Raw genomic sequence first — 22,101 nt, 5'->3', positions numbered from 1 at the left:
AGAGTTATTGCTGGGACAGCAGATTTTCGTCCCTACTGCCATTAGTGATGATCACAAGATTTTTTATTGAAAACAAATTTCACCATTTGCCATGGTGAGATTTGATCCCCAGAATCCCAAACCAGTGAAAGTACCACTGTGCCACAGCCTCCTACCAAGGTAAACGCGTTTAGAATTTGATGTGTGTCAGTTACTTTCAGTGATGAATTTCTGCCGTGTGTTCCCTTGTCAGTTTCACAGGAGCCGCAGTGATGAGGTTGGTGGGTTTTGGAAATTGAAAGTTCTTCATGAGCAGCTTGAACAGCGAGTCGAACAAGTACCAGCTCAAATCGAATTGTACGGTTTGTGTGCGGTGTTTCATTTTAACAGGAAGGACGAGGAGAGACAGATTTAAAATAAATTGCTGCGAGGAAAAAGACGAGGGTTATGGAATGAGTTAAATTGCTCTTCCAGAGAGCCGGCACAAACAAGAATGTTCTCCTTCTCTGCTGTAGCCACCCATGATTTCATACTAACAACATCACCCTGTGCATTGAGTCAGTCGTGGTGACTGAGTGGTGAAGGCGATGGAGTCGAAATCCATTAGGGTTTCCCGCTTCTCATTATTCCTGGTTTTAACTCTGTGTTTACAGAGTTAATTATCGGTTTCATTGAATCAAGTCCATCCAAACACTCGGGCGTTTTCCTATTTCCGTTCATTCACAAAAATATTCACGAAACTTCTAGTCGGAAATGGAACAAAAACGGAGCCAGGTTGGTGTCAGGTTTGCTTTCTGGGTGTTTGTCTCTCCTTAGAAACAATCCTTTGTCCTCTGTCACTCTCGGTGTCGATATCTGTGTGTGTTCCTCTGTGTGTGTCAATGTGGTTCAGTTCATCATTTTTACCACCCAAACGTTATTTACGATAGTTTTGTGGCTCCAGATTAAGATGGTCCAGAGAAAACAAAAGTGCTGTTTTAAAAGATGCAAGGGGACGTTATTTTCTGTTTCTTTTTGGGTGGAGGCTGTTCAGCTACTAAATGCCCGGATGTTACAAAGCGGATTATGATTGAAGTTTTCACATGATCTTATGAAGTAGCTGAGAATGCCCGAGGGGCCGAATGGCCTATTCCTGAATATATTTTCCCACACTCTAATTCAGAGCCAATGCCGGCCAAGGCAATGGTTGTTTCTGCTCTAAATGTGGTACTGAGTCACCGAGTGGGCTAAGATGCTGGCCGAGGCTTTCCTGCTTTGGGCTCCAGTCCCGCGGCTGCTAAACGTTCCAGTGCTTTGTTGTTTGAGACGCTTCCAAAAAATCCTCCGTGCGGCCAGGGGACGGCTGACCTGTGCAGTGTTGCATTTTGGTTGGGGGAATGGGGAGAGGTGGTTGGGGCAATGGCACGGACTGAAAATCTTTTTTCCCTGTTACTCTCTGTCTCCATTCTATTATTTTATACAAACAATAGCGAACTTTCACTCAGTATTGTGGCGAATTGGTTAAACTGATGGATTGCAAATTGGCTGGAGTTTTCTCACGCAGGTTTGAGCCCTGTAGTTTATGCTTCTTATCATTCCTGATTTTAACTGACGGTCTGTAGAATTGGTTATCCGTTAAATTGAATATAAAACATCCAAATACCCCGTGATTTTTATTTCTGTTCATCTGCAAATATTCACTAAATTCACAGTCGGAAATGGAAGAGTAATTGACCACTCCTGATCAACCAATCACAACTGCTCTTTGACAGCAGCAGACCAGGCCGAATGGCCTCTTTCTTAGCTGGAACTTTCCATAATTTTATGTTTGCCAACAGCACGGATGCACTTTCCCAGTCATTCTGCCATTTTATAACACATTTTATCGAAATGTACTTTGTTACTTTGTGTCCTGTCCTTCTGAAGTCAAGACCCGGAGTGAATTCAGTGAGAAGTTTTCTTGTCATTTCCAGCAGGAGATTTGGAACCAGACCAGTTCACTGAGTTTAAATGGTCCCGACCCTTCACTGCAGCTCGTTGTGTTTTTGTGTGGAGATGATTTCTATTTGTTACGAAGTGCAGGACGATCTGATTAACTGACGGAGCAGGTTTGATCTATTCCTACTCTGAAACAAAAACAAAACATGCTGGAAAGACTCAGCAGGTCTGACAGCATCTGTGGAGAAAAAGACAGAGTTAACGTTTCGAGTTCACATGACTCTCCTTCAGAACTAAAGGGAAGTAGGACTTCATATTTCTTCTTCCCTTTAGCTCTGAAGAAGAGTCATACGGACTCGAAACGTTAATTCTGCCTTTCTCTCCACAGATTCTGTCAGACCTGCGGAGTTTTTCCAGCATTTTTTGCTTTTGTTTAAGATTTCCAGCATCCGCAGTATTTTGCCTATTCCTAATCTATCGCTTTTGTTCTATTTCAGTGCCAAAACTTGTGAAGGAAATGGTTCATAAATTTCGCCCAGCGAGGCTGAGCGAGCAAAGGCAATGGCTTAAAGTATGTACGAAGTTATGAGTTCGCGTCCCACCACTGCTCAACATTTAGCAGCCCCATTAGGACAAGCAGATGCCACCTCATATTGACAGGTAGAACGAGGAGAGTTGCTGTGAGGAAAAGGTGGGGTGTGGAATTACAGTAGTTGAGTTGCTCTTCCGTAGGGACGACATGCTGAATGACCGTCTGATGTAGCCGTCTGTGATTTTATACAAACAGCAGTGACGTCATTATCGGCCCTGTGTTCACGGTGGAGTGAATAAGGGGATGGGGTTGGAATCCTGTGGGGTCTCCTCACAGAGTTACAAATCCTACCGTCTCCAGTTCTCATCATTCCTGATTTTAATAAGGTGCCCATGGAATTAATTATTGGATAAACGGAATCAAAACGACGCAAACAGTCCCGTGGTTTCTTCTTTCCGTTCGTCTGTGTGTGTCGATGTGGTTCAGTTCCCCAAGGGAATGGGCACATTTTTAACAGAACAAACTTTGTTCACATTAGTTGTGCAACTTCAGATCAAAGAAATATCGAGGTGAAAGTTGGAAGAGGAGCTTGTCTCCTTCTCTATATGCCCCATTACAACAACAGCTTATATTTAGATAGCGTCTTTAACGTAATTAAAGCTCCAAAGATGGTTGACAGGATCATTATGTAACAAAGTCTGACACTGACACACATATTGAGATGTTGGGCCAGATGAACAAAAGCTTGATCAAAGAAATAGGTTTTACGGAGCGTCTTAAAGGAGGAAAGAGAGGTCAAGGGAATTCCAGAGCTTGGGGCCTCGGTAACTGAAACCTCGGTCAACAATGGTGGAGCGATTCTGATTGGGAATTTACAACAGGCCAGGATAAGAGGGGCACAGATATCTCAGAGACTTGTGGGGTTCGAGGAGATCTCAGAAATAGGGAGGGGCGAGAACAACGGGAGATTTGAACACAAGGATAAGAAAGTTTGAAATAAATGCATTCTTTGACCGGGAACGAATGTAGGTCAACGAGTAGAGGGTGATGGGGAATGGGACTTGCTGTGAGTGAAGACACGGACAGCAGTTTTGGATGACCTCAATTTGCGGAGGGGAGAATGTCCACTTACATTCCAGAACTGACATTCTGCTGGATCAGCACTGCCCTGTTTCCAAGACCAATATTGATCCTTTATAATGTGCGGTTCCCAGAACTATACACAGTTCTCCAGGTGTGATCTAACCAGGGCTTTGTATAGCTGCAGCAAACCTTTCCCTCTTTTCTATAACAGCTTCTGTAACAGGCTGTACAATAAGGGGAATTACATTGTATATATCGACTGAGATGCTTGGTCAGAATAAACTTCATTTAAATATTCAATAGGAAATCAATTTCATAAATAAATATTCCTCTTTATTTTGAAGACAACACATGAATCCCCAATTCAACTCTCCGTGTCATTGGGTCAGGGAAACTTTGTTAATTTTCACACACTGAGCATGGACACTGCAGAAGCTCCTGCACCTTTTTCAATATTGTTTTTCTTAACTCAGAGTTTTCAAAAGGGAATTCATAATTATTTGAAATGGAAAACAAACCTGCAGGGTTATGAAGGAAGAGAATGATATTGGAGCTAAGTGGATAGCTCTTTGAAGAAAGCACACACCCGATGGGTCGAATAGCCTCCGAATGCGCGGTGTCAGTGTACAATTAGATCAATTTCTCTGCAGCATTCCAAAATGCCCCGCCCCAATTTTATACCTGTGAAACAGGATCTTGCAGTGCAGCAGGTCTACACAGTTTGAAATTCTATACAAGTCCCTTTGGCATTTTCTTGCAAATTGTTTCTGTAGTGTAGCGGCCTAGCCAGCGATGTCCACATCCCATAAATGAATAAAAATACAAATAGTGGTTATCACATTCGCTTCACATACGCAAGGTCACTGGTTCAAAAGCTGGCAGAGACATTATCAAAACTGAATCATCTAATTGCGAGAAGTTGCACAATTCCCATTTGTTGCTAAACAATAGCTGAATATATTATCTCACAGCCATGTGTCATTGGCACTTCTCCAGGCTTTGAATGATTTTCTCCAAAAGGCACGGTTATGAGAAAGAGACAAAAATGAGACGAATTACAGTGAGATAGTTCGCACATGTGTGAAGTGTTGAATGACCTGCTGATGTGCTGTGACATTTTATGATTCTAATTTCAGATCAATTTCTCTGCCGCATGGCTATGTTTTTGAGCCAAACTGGACTTCCACAAACCAGGGTTCGGGCGTGCAGTAAGACTGCAGGGTTTGATATACTAAGTCACTCTCTGTGGTTCTGTCCATTGTTTCTGTAGTGTAGTGGTTATCAAGTACATGCAAAAAGTCCCCTGTCTGGAAATGGGTAGAAACATTATCGAGATTTACACATCTAAGTGTGAGGGAAAGTTCCATAATTCACATTTGTTGCTGTATATTAACTGAATATAGTATCTTGCCGCCACATTAAATTTGACATTCGCCAACTTCAAAAAGCATTCTCAAATTCAGGAGGGATGAAACTGACTAGGCACAAAAGAAATACCAGTTTCTTCAGTCAACAACAGGAATTAATGAGTTTACAAATGCAAATTCACAGTTACTTACTGATTGAAAGATGACTACTTGTGTTAAACAAAGACTAGCATTACCCTAAAGGCAGGCACAACTGATACTGTGATTGAACACAAGGGAATGGGAGAGATGGTACCAAGTCACTTTTCATCGCTCCTCATCATGGATCTTCATTCTTTCATGAGCATCGCTGGCCAGCATTTGTTGCCCATCCAGAATTGTCCTTCAGCTCTGTAACTTGTTAAACCATTTCGGAGGGCCGTTAAGAATCAACCACATCACTGTGGGTCTGGAGTCACATGCAACTCAGACCAGGTAAGGACGACCGATTGAATTCCCTAAAGGACTGGTGAATCACATGGGTTTGTACGACAATCAATGATAGTTTCATGGTCATCATGACTGAGAAAATACTGAGGACATGTCCGATCAGAATAATTTCGTCTTTTGTAAATTCAATATGAAATTAATTGCACAAATAACTAATGTTTATATCAAAAACTTCAGAAGGAACCATAGTCCAACTCTTCATTTCATTGGGTAAGGGAAATGTTCATTAAGGCAAACTGCATGGATTCTGCAGAAACTCCTTCTTCAAAAGGGAATTTGGAAATGGTTGAAAGGGAGAAATTTCTGATTCATGGAAAGGGAGAAGGAAACTGGGACCAATAGGCAAGATCTTTGTAAAAGGCTGGTTGTAAATAGAATGGGTGGAAGGTCCTCTTGCTGCGCTGTGCCATTTGATGATGACATTGTTGATCAGTCTGTCTCCAGCATTCCTAATGAGAACAGCCGAATTCTATTTCTTCAAAACAAAGACCCAAAGTGCTGCTGCATGACGTCATCGTTTAACATTCCAGACAGCTCCATTGGGATCCAGGCAGGGAAATGTTCCTGTAGCGTTGTGGTTACCCCACTCATTTCGCGTGTGCAAGTTACGCCATTCGATGCTCGGGGAAACATTATCACCCAGCTGTGTGGAAAAGTTACATCGCTCCCATTCCTGTTTGTTGTTGAATGTGAACTGAATGCTGGATCTTGCAGCCACATTAGATTCGCTCTTCACCATTTCTGAAGATAACATTCAGCAAAATAAGAAGATGTTTCCACTGGAAGCGGGTGATTGGAGAGTGCGGGACTGGAATATTGTTACTTGTTCCTGTCTCACTCACCGTGGAGCTGAGCAAGAGCGACGAATTGATGGGCTTGCTTCAATCCAATAGCCTCATAGATCTCTATTGATTTAGATGGGGGTTTACGATCGTTCATATTCCTTGTTATATCTGAAATGAATATCCATAAACAGAGCTTGGTGTGGGAACTCAGTGGGTGACAGCCGAGTTTTCAACGTGGGGGGTGGGATAGATTTTCTTGTAGTTTCAGGGCCCCGAAACAAATCAGAGCGTTAATGAGTAATGATGGGGAGAAAAAAGTGCCAGTTTCGTCCCTGGGTGGTCTCGAACCACCAACCTTTCGGTTAACAGCCGAACGCGCTGACCAATTGCGCCACAGAGACTTGATGAAGGCGTTAGCACTCTGTAAGATATCCTAAGCAAATGGCTCAGTGAGAGAAAGCTTCAGATTGCCGTGACTGCAATGACAATTATTCCCTATCAGTTTTACTCTTCCCAAATAAAGGGTGGGACATTCATTGTGGGCACATGGAAAAAGTCTGATCTCACCCATTGCAGACACATCCAGGTCACTGGGAACCAGCTCTCCTACAACCGGAGTCATCTCCCTTCCAGCCTTTCGGTGTTTTGTCTGTTACTGAGTATTCTGATTGTCCTGAAGCCGATAATTCTAAAGGGGTTTCTCTGTTACACAGCGAGTGGTTAGGATCTGGAATGCACCACCTGAGAGTGTGGGGGAGGCAGATTCAATCGCGGATTTCAAAAGAGAATTGGACAGAAAATGCAGGTCTCCGGGGAAAAGGTGGGGGAGTGGGACCAGGTGAGTTAGTTTCCAGGAGAGTAAGAGATCTCCCTTTTCAGACGGAGTTAAGGAGATTTTTTCCTCTCAGAGGGTCATTAGCCCGTGGAATTATTTTCATCAGAGGTTTGGTCATTGAATTTACACAAGGCAGAATTAGACAGATTTTTGATAGACAAGGGGGTCAAAGGTTATGGGGAGACAGGCAGGAAGGCGGAGTTGAGACCACAACCAGATTTGCCGTGACCTTAATGAATGATGAAGCAGGGTTAAAGGGCTGAATGGTCTTCTCTTGCCCCTGAGTCTTTTGTTCCTACGCCCGGGCTGAATGGCCTCTATCTGTGTGTAGCCTTATATCTGATTCTCTGACACTATGAGGCACTGGTGAGGCAAATGGTCAATCCCAGCTCCTGTTTGTTATGTTCTATTTTGGAGCCGTTACCACCCAAGGCAATGGTTAGTTTACCTTTGATAGTGGGAGCGTGGCCGGCTGGGTTAAGGTGTTTTATTTGGCCTCTGTTCTCTTTGTGGGTTCGAATCAAAATTTCATTTGATTTGTTCTTTCAGTCACTTCACCTGAGCATCGGCTCACGGCCGTCGATGTATTAAGATCTTCATCTTGGCAGGAAGAACAAGGAGACGCAGTATGAATTGCAGGGTGACTAGGGATATGTGGGGCCGAACTCCCTCTTTCTCTGTTATAACCTGTGATTTCATATGAACAAGATTGAAATTGATGTGAGATCTGTAATTGCGGATGAGTGGTTAAGACAATAGATTTGAAATCTATTGGGCTTTCCCCGTGTAGATTTCAATCCTCGCTGTCTGCTGCTCCTTACTTTAGGTGAATCTAGAATTAAATTAATTGTTGGTGAAATGGAATAACAACTTTCCAAACACTCCCGTGTGTTTCTCCTGCTTCTGTTTCGCGTTTCTTCATTTCCGTTCATCTGCAAGCATTCACCAAATCTGCAGTCTGAAATGGAACAATAATTGGACAAGCTGGTGACATCCTAACTTTCTGGGTGTTTGTGGATCCTGAGGCCTCTGTCAGTCTCGGTGTATGTGTCTGTGTGTGTTTCTCTGTGTGTGTCAATGTGGCTCAGTTCCCTGAGGGGATGAACACTTTTTTACCATCACAAACTTCATTCACATTATTCGTGCAACTTCATGTTAGAATGTTGTGGTCCTTTTCCCCGGAGACCTACATTTTCTGTCCAATTCTCTTTTGAAATCCGCGATTGAATCTGTCTCCCTCACACTCTCAGGCCGTGCATTCCAGATCCTAACTACTCGCTCTGTAACACAGAAGCCCCTTCAGAATGGTACACTTTATGTGATGTTGCCTCTCCTCATTCTTCCGACCAACACGAATCACTTCACACTTCCCTACATTAAATTCCAGGTTCGCTTTAACAGTTTACACGAGGAATTCCTGTGAGTTGTGACAGTTCACACAGCGGTAAGGAAAAAGTTAGCTCCTGATCAGGAGTTGAACCTGGGCTGCGGCGGTGAAAGTATTAATTCCGAAGCACGAAACTCTCCGGCTTCCAGTGAAGCCGAGGCTGTTTTCACTCAGAAGCCAGCGGCTGTGATATTAACAAAGCGGGATGGAGAAAGACTCAGTTTGAGCGGTGACACTGCTGGAGGGATGGGGAGTTGGGGGTCACCCATCAAAGCTTTAAAAAACACCACGGCACCCAGCGTGGGGCTCGAGCCCACGATGCTGAGATTAAGAGTCTCACGCTTTACCAGGTAAACTAGCCGGGAATGCACACTCACTGTTCCCTATACAAAAATTCAGGGAGATCAATATTCCTTCCTCCCTGGAGCCTCAGCTTGTTCTGAATTTCAAAGTGTGGAAGGTAATCGGCCTTCGCCTTTGAATCAGAAGGTTGTGGGTTCATGTCCCACTCCCGGAAACAAAGAACTGTGACTGTACTCGAAAGAGTTACATGCGATCTGTTGATAACTCGAAAGAGTTACAAAAGCCCCAAGGTTGCAATGTATTCCTCTCAATCAGCAATAACATCTTCCACTTCTTAGCTGCACCTCCTTCCAAACATTGCAAACTCTCTCTTTCATCCTGATATTTTTCTCTTTGACATTTTAATATGAAGCTGCACAATTAATGTGAATCAAGTTTATGAAGTGAATATGTGTCCATCCCCTTGGGGAACTGAACCACATTGACACACACAGAGGAACACACACAGACACATACACCGAGAGTGACAGAGGCCTAAGGGGAGACAAACGCACAGAAAGCAAGGATGTCACCAACTTGGTCAATTATTGATCCATTTCAGGGATCAAATGTAGTGAATGTTTTCAGATGAACAAAAGTAAGAAACACGGGGGTCTTTGGGTGGTTTTCTTTTTCATTTGACGGATAATATATTCTGCAGACAGTTTGTGTCAATCAGGAATGAGAAGAAAGGGAGTTGGCAGGATTCAAACGATGTGGAAAAATGCCTTAAGCACTCGACCAGGACAATTGTGTAAAGGTTGCATGTTGTTTGTTTAAAATAATAGAATGAATACAGGGAGTTCCAGTGAAAGAAGGTCATCAAGACCGTGCTATTGCCCCACCTTTTCCCAGTCACCCTGGGATTTACACTGCCTCTCCTCATTCTTCCAACTGAAATACAACACTGCACAGATCAGCTGCTCCTTCACCGCATGGAGAATTTTTGGGAAGCGCCTCAAATAACCAAACACCAGAAAGTTTGGCAGCAGTGGGAGTGAAGCCCAGATCACCAGAGAGATTGAAACCTGAACCAGCGGCTGATCCCGCTCGGCCTCACTACCACATTCAGATTAGACACAAACATTGTCTTCACCAACATTGACACTGAATTAGAATATAAAAAATTATGATCAGGAATTGGCCATTCGGTCCCTCGAGCGTTCTCAGCTACTTAATAAGATCATGTGAAATCTTCAATCATCATCCAGTTTGTAACATCCGGACATTTAGTTGCTGAACAGTCTCCACTCAAAGAAAAAGAGCGAAATGTTTTAAAACTGCTCTTTTTTTCCCTGTACCACCTTAACATTTTTTTTTGCTGATATGAAGCCACAGAACTAACATGGCCAATGTTTGGGTGGTAAAAATGGGAAACTGAACCACATTGACACACACAGAAAATCACAAATATGCACCTTGTTAAGATTTGAAATTGTGCTTATTTTCACACTGTCTTTCAATGTGCAGAAAGTGGAGCTGTGATCAGCTTGTAGCTCAGAAGATGTACAGCAAGAATGTATGTAACAGGCTGATGCTGACAGTGCCTGTTTGAACTCGGTGAGCTGCATCTGACGATTGAGAACATTTAGTTGCCGCTCAACGAGTCCGGTTCCAAATTCCCTGCCATAAATGAAAAGAAAACTCGCTGAATTTGCTGAATGTCTTGAATTCAAAGCATCACATGGAAGGTAAGAAAGTTCATCTTAACCGTGGTATTAGGAAAAATAAAATGACAGAAAGTTACAGCAAAGAAAAGAAGCCATTCGGCCCTGTGTGCTGCTTCCAAAGAACAGTGTGATTGGTTGATCTGAATACTTTTAGGAAGAATGGACAAAAAGGAAAAAGAGGCCGGGTCGCGCTGTTAATAAGGAACGAGATCGGTACATTAGTGACAGAGGATCTTAGATTGAAGGATCAAGATGTGGAATTAGTTTGGGTGGAGCTAAGAAACAACAAGAGGCAGCAAACATTGGTGGGAGTTCTTTATAGACCACCAAACTGTAGTGGTAATGTTGGGCATGGGATGAATCAGGAAATTAGAGCTGCATGTGACATGGGTAATACAGGAATAATATTCTGCCTCGCACCACCAGCTCTTTTGTCAGTGCTTTGGAACCCACCACAGCCCTTCTCTTTTATTTTCACTCCCTCACTCCGACTCTGGGTTTGTTCCCGAGTTTTGCCCTTGTGACATTTCCAGCTCTGATGTGAAGCTTACACTCTCACTCCATCATTTCTAGCAGAGCTTTACAGTGTTATTTTCAACCAGCAAATCAATCACATTGATTTGAACAGCTCGCCCAGGAGGAATAAGTTTCAACTCCCTAACCAGGAATCGAACGCAGGCTGTACTGATAAAATTACCGCATTCTAACCACTAACCTAGCAGTTTGACACATGCAGGCTGCTTATGGCATTTTCCCTTCCCAGATCCCTTTTACCAGGGACAAGTTTCTTTGACCAAATGGTCTGTGTCGTTTGAACACAAATGACATTTTCAGCCAATGAGAAAAACCATTGCTGTTTGCTGGAACATGAAATCGATACTTTCCTCCTTTAAGACAGTTCTTAAAGCCTCCCCCTTTGACGGAGCTTTTAGTCATCTGACCGAATATGAGGCTCAGCGTCGTACTTTGTTATACAATGCTCCTGGGGAACGCCTTATGACGTTTCATTAGGTAAAAGGAGCTTTATAAATATAAGTTGTTCTTCTAGTCCATACATAGAAAGAGACAGACTCCTGTTGTCTCTTTCATCCTGATATTTTTCACTGTAACATTGTAACGTGAAGTTGCACAACTAATGTGAATACAGTTTGCATTCGTAAAAATGTGTTCACCTCCTCAGGGAACTGAACCACATTGACCCACACAAAGGAAAACAAACAGCGGTATACACCGAGACTGACAGAGGCCTAAAGAGAGACAAATGCCAGGATGAAATCATGTCACCAAATTGGCTCATTTTTTTTTCCATTTCCGGCTGGAGATTTGCAGAAGGCTGACAATCAATGGACATAAGAGATCACGGATATGTTTGGATCACTTTTCCTCGATTCAAAGGACAATTAGTTCCGTCTGCGCGTGGTTAAAATCAGAAATAACTGGAAACGTAGTCAGCAGGATTCGAACCTGCGCGGGGTAACCCCAATGGATTTCTAATCCATCGCCTTAACCACTCGGCCACGACTACAGAAATTGCTCCTATTCCACTATTAGTTGTATGAAATCATAAAAGTTACAGCAGAGAAAGCAGTCTTTCTGCCCGTCTTGTCAAGGCCATTACCTGGCCTTTTCCCCGGAACCCTGTAATTTATCCTCTCTCCTCATTCTTCCCACCAAATTGGGAATGAAAGAGTGAGAATGATCTAACCTGGCCAATTACCGCCCCATCAGTCCACTCACCATCATCAGTAAAGTAATGGAAGGGGTCATCAACAGTGCTATCAAGCGGCACTGACTTAGCAACAACCTGCTCACTGATGTCCATTTTGGGTTCCGCAAGGGCCACTCAGCTCCTGACCTCAATACAGCCTTGGTTCAAACATAGACAAAAGAGCTGAACTCCAAAGATGTGATGAGAGTGACTGCCTTTGACATCAAGGCAGCATTTGATCGAGTGTGGCATCAATGAGCCCTAGCAAAACTGGAGTCAATGGGAATCAGAGGAAAACTCCCCGCTTGTTGGAGTCATACCTGGCACAAAGGGAGATGGTTGTGGTTGTTGGAGGTCAGCCATCTTAGCTCCTGGACATCACTGCAGGAGTTCCTCAGGGTAGTGTTCTAGGCCCAACCATCTTCAGCTGCTTCACCAATGACCTTCCTTCCATCATAAGATCAGAAGTGGGGATGTTCGCTGATGATTGCACAATGTTCAGCGCCATACCCGACTCTTCAGATACTGAAGCAGTTCATGTCCAAATGCAGCAAGGCCTGGATAATATCCAGGCTTGGGCTGACAAGTAGCAAGTAACATTCACACCACACAATTGTCAGGTAATGACCATCTCCAACACGAGAGAATCTAACAATCGCCCCTTGATGTTCAATGGCATTACCATCACAAGTCCCTCACTATCAACACCCTTGGGGTTAACATTGACCAGGAACTGAACTGGACTAGCCGTACAAACACTGTGGCTCCAAGAGCAGGTCAGAGGCTAGGAGTCGTGCAACGAGTAAGTCTCCTCCTGACTCCCCAAATCCTGTCCACCATCTACAAGGCACAAGTTTGAAGTGTGATGGAATGCTCCCTACTTGCCTGGGTGAGTGCAGCTCCCGCAACACTGAAGAAAATGGACACCATCCAGGGCAAAACAGTCTGCTTGACTGGCGCTACATCCACATTCACTCTCTTCACCACCGACGCGCAGTAGAAGCAGTGTGTACCATCTACAAGGTGCACTGCAGGAATTCACCAAGGCTCCTTAGACAACAGCGTCCAAACCCACGACCATTCCCAGCTAGAAGGACAAGGGCAGCAGATAGATAGGAACACCAGCACCTGGAAGTTCCCCTCCAAGTCACTGACCATCCTGACCAGGAAATATATCGCCGTTCCTTCACTGTCACTGGGTCAAAATCCTGGAACTTTCTTCCTAACAGCACTGTGGGTGTACCTACACCACATGGACTGCAGCAGTTCAAGAAGGCAGATCACCTTCCCAAGGGCAATTTCGGATGGGCAATAAATGTTGGCCCAGACAGATAAGCCCACATCCCATGAATGAATTTTAAAAATCATTCATGTTAGCCTGCAAATTATATTGCCTTGTTCTTCTGGCCAAAGTAAAGCTCTGCAAACGTCAGGGCCTGGAGTAAGTCTGACGTATTTGCTCAGGTGAGGAACCAGCTGAAGCTTTCAGTATTGGCTTTCTTAACTCCGAGTTTCCAAATGGGAATTGAACAATGGCTTGAAAGTGAAAAAGAAACAGGGTTAAGGAGAAAGAGAAGGAAATTGTCGTTAATTATAAAGCTCTTTGTACAAAACTTACATAGACACGATGGGTGTAAGGGCCTCTTACTGAGCTGTGCCATTTGATGATGACATTGTTGATCAGTCTGTCTCCAGCATTCCTAATGAGAACAGCCGAATTCCATTTCTTCAAAACAAAGACCCAAAGTGCTGCTGCATGACGTCACCGCTTAACATTCCAGACAGCTCCATTGGGATCTTTACAGCGCAGGGTTTATAGAGGCGAGTGGGGTCATATTCACTTCCCATATGATGGAGCTGCGGTTTGAAACCTGGCAAGAACATTATCCAAGCTTGTTTATTTCAGTGTGAGCGAAAGTTCGATAATTAACGTTTGTTGTAAATATGAACACAAGGGTTGGAATCCTGCTGACTAAAGTTTTCACCATTTTAGATTTTAAAAAAATTAATTATCAGCTAATTAGAAGGAAACCCATCCAAATATGTCGGTACTTTCTGATTTCCATTCATTTGTCAACATTCAGGAAATTTGCTTTCGGAAATGGAACAAACACTGAGCCAAGTCGGTGACATCCTTGCTTTCTGGGTGTGTGTCTCTCCTTAGGCCTCTGTCACTCTCGGTGTTTTTCTCTCTGTGTTGGTTTCTCTGTGATTGTCACTGTGGCTCAGTTCCCTGAGGGGGTGAAAAAGTTTTTAACGTCGCAAACTTTATTCACATTAGTTGTGCGGAATGCATGTTAAAATGTCACAGAGGAAAGCATCAGCGTGAAAGATAAAACTGGAGACTGATCCTTTCTACAGCTTATATTGAAAAGCGCCTTTAACCTAATGAAACGTCACAAGGCGTTCCCCAGGATCATTATATAACAAAGTGCGACACCGAGCCACATATTCGGTCAGATGTCTAAAAGCTCGGTCAAAGGAGGAAAGTACCGATTTCATATTCCAGCCATCAGCAATGGTTCTTCTCATTGGTGAAGAAGTCACTTGTGTTCAACCCAAACAGACCAATTGGTCGGAGAAAGTTGTCTCTGGTGAAAGAGATCGGGAATGAAAAAGAAAATCTCATAAGTTGCCTCCATAATGCAAATGTCAAGCCTTGTTGGTAGTTTCCCTGATGTCCAGTGACTGGGAATCGGCGCTTCCATTGGACCAACAGCGAATAGGGTGGAGGGTTTTGGAAATTGAAAGTTACACATGAGCAGCTTGTGGGGCTATTTCACCTCACTGTCAATTTCATGTTCCAGATCACAGAAACCGTTGTTTTCATTGGCTGAAGAAGTCGTTTTTCTTGAACCTAAACAGGCAGTTTTGTGGTGAAAGAGATCTGAACTGAAAAACAATAGGCAAAAGCAGCGTAGATAAGCCAAATCGAAAATTATTGGTGCAGCTTCCCTGGTGATCTCATGGTTAGGATGCGGCGCTCTCAGCGCTGCGGCCCGCATTTGATTCCCGGTCAGGGAATGTCAATTTGTTGGAACGAGTGTTGGTTATTCATTGATTGGAAACGTTTAAAAGCTCCATCAAAATCAGAGAAGTGAGAGTTTAAGTTTCGCCTCAGAGCTGGAAAACATCACACTTGGTTCAAGTGGAGTGAGGGAATGAAGGAAGAGGAAAAGTTGCAAAGTACTGACTATAGAAATGTTGGTGTGAGGCAAAGTATGGGTGGGAGAAGTACGAATTTTGCTGCCTACTGTTTGCACCGGCACAAATATCACTCTTGATGGATCAAACAATCACTACTGCTCTTTGAAAGCAGCACGCCCGGCCGAATGGCCTCTTTCTGTGCTGTAACTTTCTATAATTTTATAGCAATAGCACGGGTCGTTCTGCCATTTTATGACCCACTCGAGCGAGATGTACTTTCTTACCTTCTATTCGGCTCTTTTGAAACCTAAACACGGAGCAAATTCTGCGAGTTTTCTTGTCAGTTCCAGCACGAGATTTGTCACGAGACTAATTGAGCGACACATTAATGGTGCCAATCCTTCACTGGAGCTCACCACATCCAAAAAGCACTGTTACCATCAGCCTGTTATGTACCTTCATGCAGTGCATCTGCTGAACAATATAAGCTGATCACAGCTCTGCTTTCTTAACATTGAAACCCAGTGTGAAAATCAATCAAAAAGCTGAACTGGGAGGAGAGTGACTGTGGATAATCGGCACTGTGCACATTCCTGTAATCAGTATCTGGGAGAATCAGGAAGATGAGATCCAGGTGTCTCTTTACCCACGAGTTTTACCCATTCCCACAATTGACTGTGTCTGCATCAAGCAGCTAATTAACCTGGGGGCTGGACGGGTCGAGGGAGCTGGAGGCGAGACAGGGACAGAAGCAGAATGAGATGCGACATGAAAGTGTTTTGAATTTGATGTGTGTCAGTTGCTTTCAGTGATGAATGACAGTCTTGTAAGTTTCACAGGAGCCGCAGTGATTAGTTGATGTTTTTTTTTATTTCAAGCAGCAAGATTTTAAAAGTAAAAAGATAAAAGACTGAACCTTTCTATATATATATCCTATAACAACAGCTTATATTTATAAAGCGCCTTTAACCTAATGAAACTCATAAGACGTTCCCCAGGAGCATTATATATCAAAGTGTGACACCGAGACACATATTCGGTCAGATGTCTAAAAGCTCAGTCAAAGGGGGAAGCTTTAAGAACTGTCTTAAAGGAGGAAAGTACCGATTTCATGTTCCAGCCATAAACAATGGTTCTTCTGATTGGGGTAGAAGTCACTTGTGTTCAACCCAAACAGACCAATTGGTCAGAGAAAGTTGTCTCTAGTGATAGAGATCGGGAATGAAAAAGAAAATGTCATAAGTTGCCTTCATAATCCAAATGTCAGGCCTTGTTGTTAGTTTCCCTGATGTCCAGTGACTGGGAATCGGCGCTTCCATTGGACCAACAGTGAATAGGGTGGAGGGTTTTTGAAATTGAAAGTTATACATGAACAGCTTGTGGGACTATTTCATCTCACTGTCAATTTCATCTTCCAGATCACAGAAACCGTTGTTTTCATTGGCTGAAGAAGTCGTTTATCTTGAACCTAAACAGGCAGTTTTGTGGTGAAGGAGATTTGAACTGAAAAACAATAGGCAAAAGGAGCGCAGATAAGCCAGATTAAAAACTGCTGGTGCAGATTCCCTGGTGGTCTAGTGGTTAGGATCCGGCGCTTTCACCACCGTGACCGGGGTTCGATTCCCGGTCAGGGAATGTCGAGTTGTTGAATTTGTTGGAATGAGCGTTGATTTTTCATTGATTGGAAACGTTTAAAAGCTCCACCAGAATCAGAGAAGTGAGAGTTCTAGTTTCGCCTCAGAGCTGGAAAACATCACACTTGGTTCAAGTGGAGTGAGGGGATGAAGGAAGAGGAAAAGTTGCAAAGCACTGACTATGGAAATGTTGGTGTGAGGCAAAATATGGGTGGGAGAAGTACGAATTTTGCTGCCTACTGTCTGCACCGGCACAAATATCACTCCTGATGGATCAAACAATCACTACTGCTATTTGAAACCAGCACGCCCGGCCGAATGGCCTCTTTCTGTGCTGTAACTTTCTATAATTTTATAGCAACAGCACGGGTCATTCTGCCATTTTATAACCCACTCGAGCGAGATGTACTTTCTTATGTTGTATTCGGCTCTTTTGAAACCTAAACAAGGAACAAATTCAGCGAGTTATCTCGTCATTTCCAGCATGAGATTTGTCATGAGACTAATTGAGCGACACATTAATGGTGCCAATCCTTAACTGGAGCTCACCACGTCCAAAGACCACTGTTACCATCAGCCTGTCATGTATCTGCTGAACAATGTAAGCTTATCACAGCTTTGCTTTGTTCACGTTGAAACCCAATGTGAAAATCAATTAAAAAGCTGAACAACTGGGAGGAGAGTGACTGTGGATAATCGGCACTGTGCACATTCCTGTAATCAGTATCTGGGAGAATCAGGAAGATGATTTCCAGGTGTCTCTTTACCCACGAGTTTTACCCATTCCTACGAATTGACTGTGTCTACATGAAGCAGCTAATTGACCTGGGAGCTGGAAGGGCAGAGGGAGCTGGGGGCGAGACAGAAGCAGAAAGGGATGCGACATGAAAGTGTTTTGAATTTGACGTTTGTCAGTTGCTTTCAGTGATGAATGTCTGCCATGTAAGTTTCACAGGAGCCGCAGTGATCAGTTGGTGTTTTATTTAAGCAGCAAGATTTCAAATTAAAAAGAGAAAAGCAAATTACTGTGAATGATGGAAATCTGAAACAAAAGCAGCATATGCTAGAAAAACTCAGCAGCTGGAGCAAGGGTCAATGTTCCCAGACAGTACGACTTTTATTCAGATTTTTAAAGTATTACAGCACCAGCGTGGGTCTCGAACCCATGACCCAGAGATTAACATTCTCATGCTTTGCCGACTAAGCTAGCTAGGAACATGAAAAACTGTTTTGTATCCCAATATACATGGTTAAACCTGCTGCTTTCTACTTGATACCTCAGCTTGACCGGAATTTTAAAGTGTGGAACAGAATCGGCCGACAAATGCCGCAAAGTTGCAATGCATTCCTCTCAATCATCAATAACATCATTCACATCTTCCACTTCTTAGCTGCACCTCCTTCCAAACACTGTGATCGATTTTCCTCGGGATTTTCTCCTGGATTTAATATTTACCTGCTTTGGGTCCTCATTTTGAAATCAGATTCGCATCAACATCCAACACAAATTGAAATCCAAACCTGATGGACAAACAATGGAAAACAAGTCACTCGGTAACACAAATCCCATGGATTTTTAGAATCACAACAGTCAGCTTTTCAATAAAATGAAGGAATTTTACAGTGAAAAGTTTAGAAAGTTTGGTGACTTTTATTTGTGACTCACTCACTCTGGTATTCTGTAAATGTTGCTCAGAGGTTTAGTGACCAGGATATACTCTACCTGTGTTTTCCTGAGCTTGTGCTCGGTGTATTGGGAGGTTTGGCCTGGATTGGAGTATCTCGCGTCCCAGGGATGGGCAGTAACCCGCTGACTGAAGCTGCAGTCGCTGCTTTCTGCTGGCAGCGGGTGATTGGAGAGTGCAGGGCCGGAATATTGCTGCTTTTCCCTGTCTCACTCACGGTGGAGCTGAGGAAGAGAGAATAATTTATGGGTTCGTTTGATTCCAGTAATTTCATGAATTTCTGATGGGTTAGATGAAGGTACAGAGTGGGTCCAAATCTTTTCTTATTGTATTTGACAGAAAACGTAATTTTAAAAAGAAGCTGTTTTTGTGGGAGCTCACTGGACAACAAAAGACCTGCCACCGTTTGGGGATATCTTGCAGCCCAGGTACCCAATGACAACCTGGAACTGTGTGGCAATGATTGGTGCTGAGGGGGAAAAACAGTAAAAACCTTCACCCCCTGGGTGGTCTTGAATGACCAACTTTTCAGTTAACAGGCAAACACGCTGACCAATTGTGCCACAGACATTAAACACAAACCTGACAAGGTTTCCAAACCAGGGTGTCAGTGAGTCTAATGTTCAGATTGCCGCTACCCAGATAGCTATCACGCTCTGTCAGTTTTACTCTTCCAAAATAAAGGGTGGGACATTCATTCCAGATACATGGAAACAGTCTGATCCCACCCACTGCAGACACATCCATGTCACCGGCAACCAGCTCTCCTACAACCAGTGCCATCTCCCTTCGAGCCTTTCATTGTCTTGTCTGATACCAAGTATTCTGATTGTCCCGAAGCCGATATTAGGTTTGAATTCCTGATGTGCAGTAACGAGAATCCTTTCAATGTCTCAAATCAGTTAATTTCACTGATAACATTAGAGTCACTGTTCCAGCGTCTTAAAGAAGGGAAAGGTGCCTTGACTATCTCTGGTCAGTCGATTCTGGATTCCATTCCTCAGAGGAGATTTTCATTTCCTTCTTGAGTTCCCTTACTACATCTGGCAGCATCTTTGGATTGAGAGGCAATATTAACATTTCAGATGCAGTGCAGTTATGATGAAAGGTTACAGACCTGAAATGAAAACATGTCTCTCTCTCCACAGTCACTACCAGATCTGCTGAGAATTCCAGCATTTTCTGTTTTTATTTCAGATAACCAGCATCTGCAGTATTTTTGCTTTACTTTACCTGATCAGTGAAACATATAAGATCCTCGGGGTACTTGACAGGGCGGATTTCGAGAGGATGTTACCTCTTGTGAGATAATCTAGAACTCGGAATCGCTGTTTAAAAACAAGGGGTCACCCATTTCAAATGGAGATGAGGCGATTTTTTTTCCCTCAGAGGGTCGTGAAACTTTGGAACTCTGTTCCTTAAAAGGCTGTGGAAGCAAAGTCTTTGAATATTTTTAAGGCAGATGTCGATATATCCTTGGGAAGCAAGGGGGTGATAGGTTATCAGTGATAGGTGGGATACAGATTTCAGGTTACTATCAGGTCAGCCATGATCTTATTAAATGGTGGAGTAGGCTTGAGGGGCCGAATGGCCTACTCCTCCTCCTTTTTCTTATGTAGTGCTAAGAATAAGGAACCCATTACCAGTCGATTTCGAGATCCATGTCTGAGCAGAAAATATGCAGGTAAACTCACACTGTAAACAGATTGTTCACAGTTAAAATTGGAAAGGGATTCACTCTCATTCCATTTACTGACACAGCAACACAGTCTTGCTGGTGGGAGACCATTCAGATACTTCACATGTGCAAAGGGCTTTATTCAGTTTGCCCACATGTTAACACTCCAACTTTAAAAGTTCAAAAAATTTGATCCACAATCAGAGCAGAGATGTTGGCAAGACACGGTTAAAATGTTCCATGTATCGGGGGAAATGTTACTAGCTCACCCATTCTGCTGAGACTACACTGAGTTCAGACCTAACTGTTGGGGTTTGTTCTGCATCCAGGCGAGAATTGCGGTGGACCCTGGAGCAATTTGGCCGCTGTATCATTGATTAAACAATTTTATGTCTTTCCCCTATGGCACTCATCGTATTCTGATTACAGGACAGAGGTTTCAGTTCGACAACGTGATCTTTCAATGGAGGAGCGGCCACCCAGCATTCGCTGCGGGGTAGAAAATGCCCAATCTTCACAACAGTAGCGCTATACGCATGCGCAGTTCTGAGTGGTGGGACATTCGCATTGCGGTCGGATCCATGAGCATGCGCAATGCTGGTCTGTGACTGAAGCTGCTCGGAGCGGTTGAGAGATTGTCGAGTGGAGCAAACTAACAGAGTTAGTGGGTGTGTGAGGAGGAATGGAGCCAGCGGAGTGGGCAGGAAGGCTTCATAAAGACACAACGCAGGCCGCAGACCCCAAATAACAAGGTACCGGTCTTGTGTTTGCAGATAACGGGCCGAAAAAGTCTGGATTTCCCCCTTCGTCAGGCCCGGGGTAACGGCCGCCATCTTTATAGGGGCAATGTGCAGCTGTGCGCATGCGCGGTCATCCTGGACCAGGTAGCAGGAGGAGAGAAAATTGTGCATTTCTATCCCGGACTGACAGGGATGGATTTTGGAAACTCCTTTCACAGGGGATTTGAAGGGGAGGATTTACACACAGCAAACTTAAACCAAGAGAAACGTTTGTTCTTTCTGAATTTCAATCCTGGATTGACCGTGATGGATTTTTTGAATTCCATTTACAGGATGTTAGAAGAGGAGGAACTCAAGGGATACTTGAGGGAGATGAGAAAGTGAAACCAAACATCCCGTCAAAATCTGAAAGTTTCTTGATTCACCAGGACCTGAATAGCACCAGCCTTTGAATGTAAGCATTGAGGTCATTTTCAGTTACTGGGTAAAAAATCTCTTCCTCACATTGTGGATCTTACCTAAAATCTTAAATCTCTGTCCCTTAATCCTTTCATAATCAGCTAATGGGAACAGCTTTAATTTAACTACCGTTCATAATCCTGTACACCTCTATCAAATCTTCCCTCAAGCTCCTTTACCCCAAGGAGAACAACCCCAGTTTCTTGAATTTGATCTTACAATTAAAATCCCTCATCCCTCGACCCATTCTGATAAATCTCCTCTACCCCCTCTCAAGGACCCTCACATCCTTCATAATGTGTGGTGATCACTGGTTTGCACAGACCCAGATGTTCTGTGTCCGTGTGTGTGACATCATCACACATCGACAGTTACACTGTGACATCATCACACATCGACAATTACACGGTGACATCATCACACATCAGCAATTACACTGTCACATTATCCCGCTCCCCGGGTATTTCCTCAACTGGGAGATTTTTCTCTGACTCCGGTTCTTCTATCTTTTCAGCTGCAGGCTCCAGCAGGAGAGTTTAAATTTGAAAATGGTGATATTCTTTCAGAGGTGAGTATTTTTCACCATCCATCTACAATTTAGAGCTTTTAGTGCTGTGCTCTGTTTTCTGTGAGAGGAACCGAGTCTCTGGGACTGGTGTGGCTC

At 43.6% G+C, this 22,101-nt stretch overlaps 2 non-coding genes and 1 pseudogene across 2 annotated transcripts; 1 reads left to right on the top strand and 2 right to left on the bottom strand.

Moving 5' to 3' along the window:
- Positions 1 to 22,101, top strand: part of LOC144698015 (uncharacterized) — an 84,563-nt pseudogene that overhangs the window by 40,569 nt on the left and 21,893 nt on the right.
- trnan-guu (transfer RNA asparagine (anticodon GUU)) lies at positions 6,480 to 6,553 on the bottom strand. Its single transcript has one exon. It is a non-coding gene; the product is annotated as a tRNA-Asn (tRNA).
- On the bottom strand, positions 11,830 to 11,911 carry trnas-aga (transfer RNA serine (anticodon AGA)). The gene has a single exon. It is a non-coding gene; the product is annotated as a tRNA-Ser (tRNA).

The sequence above is a fragment of the Cetorhinus maximus genome, chromosome 23 (assembly GCF_964194155.1).
Source record: "Cetorhinus maximus chromosome 23, sCetMax3.hap1.1, whole genome shotgun sequence".
In the NCBI taxonomy this organism is placed as follows: domain Eukaryota; kingdom Metazoa; phylum Chordata; class Chondrichthyes; order Lamniformes; family Cetorhinidae; genus Cetorhinus; species Cetorhinus maximus.
Note: the sequence above shows the minus strand (reverse complement) of the source record. Positions and strands in the feature narration are given on the sequence as shown.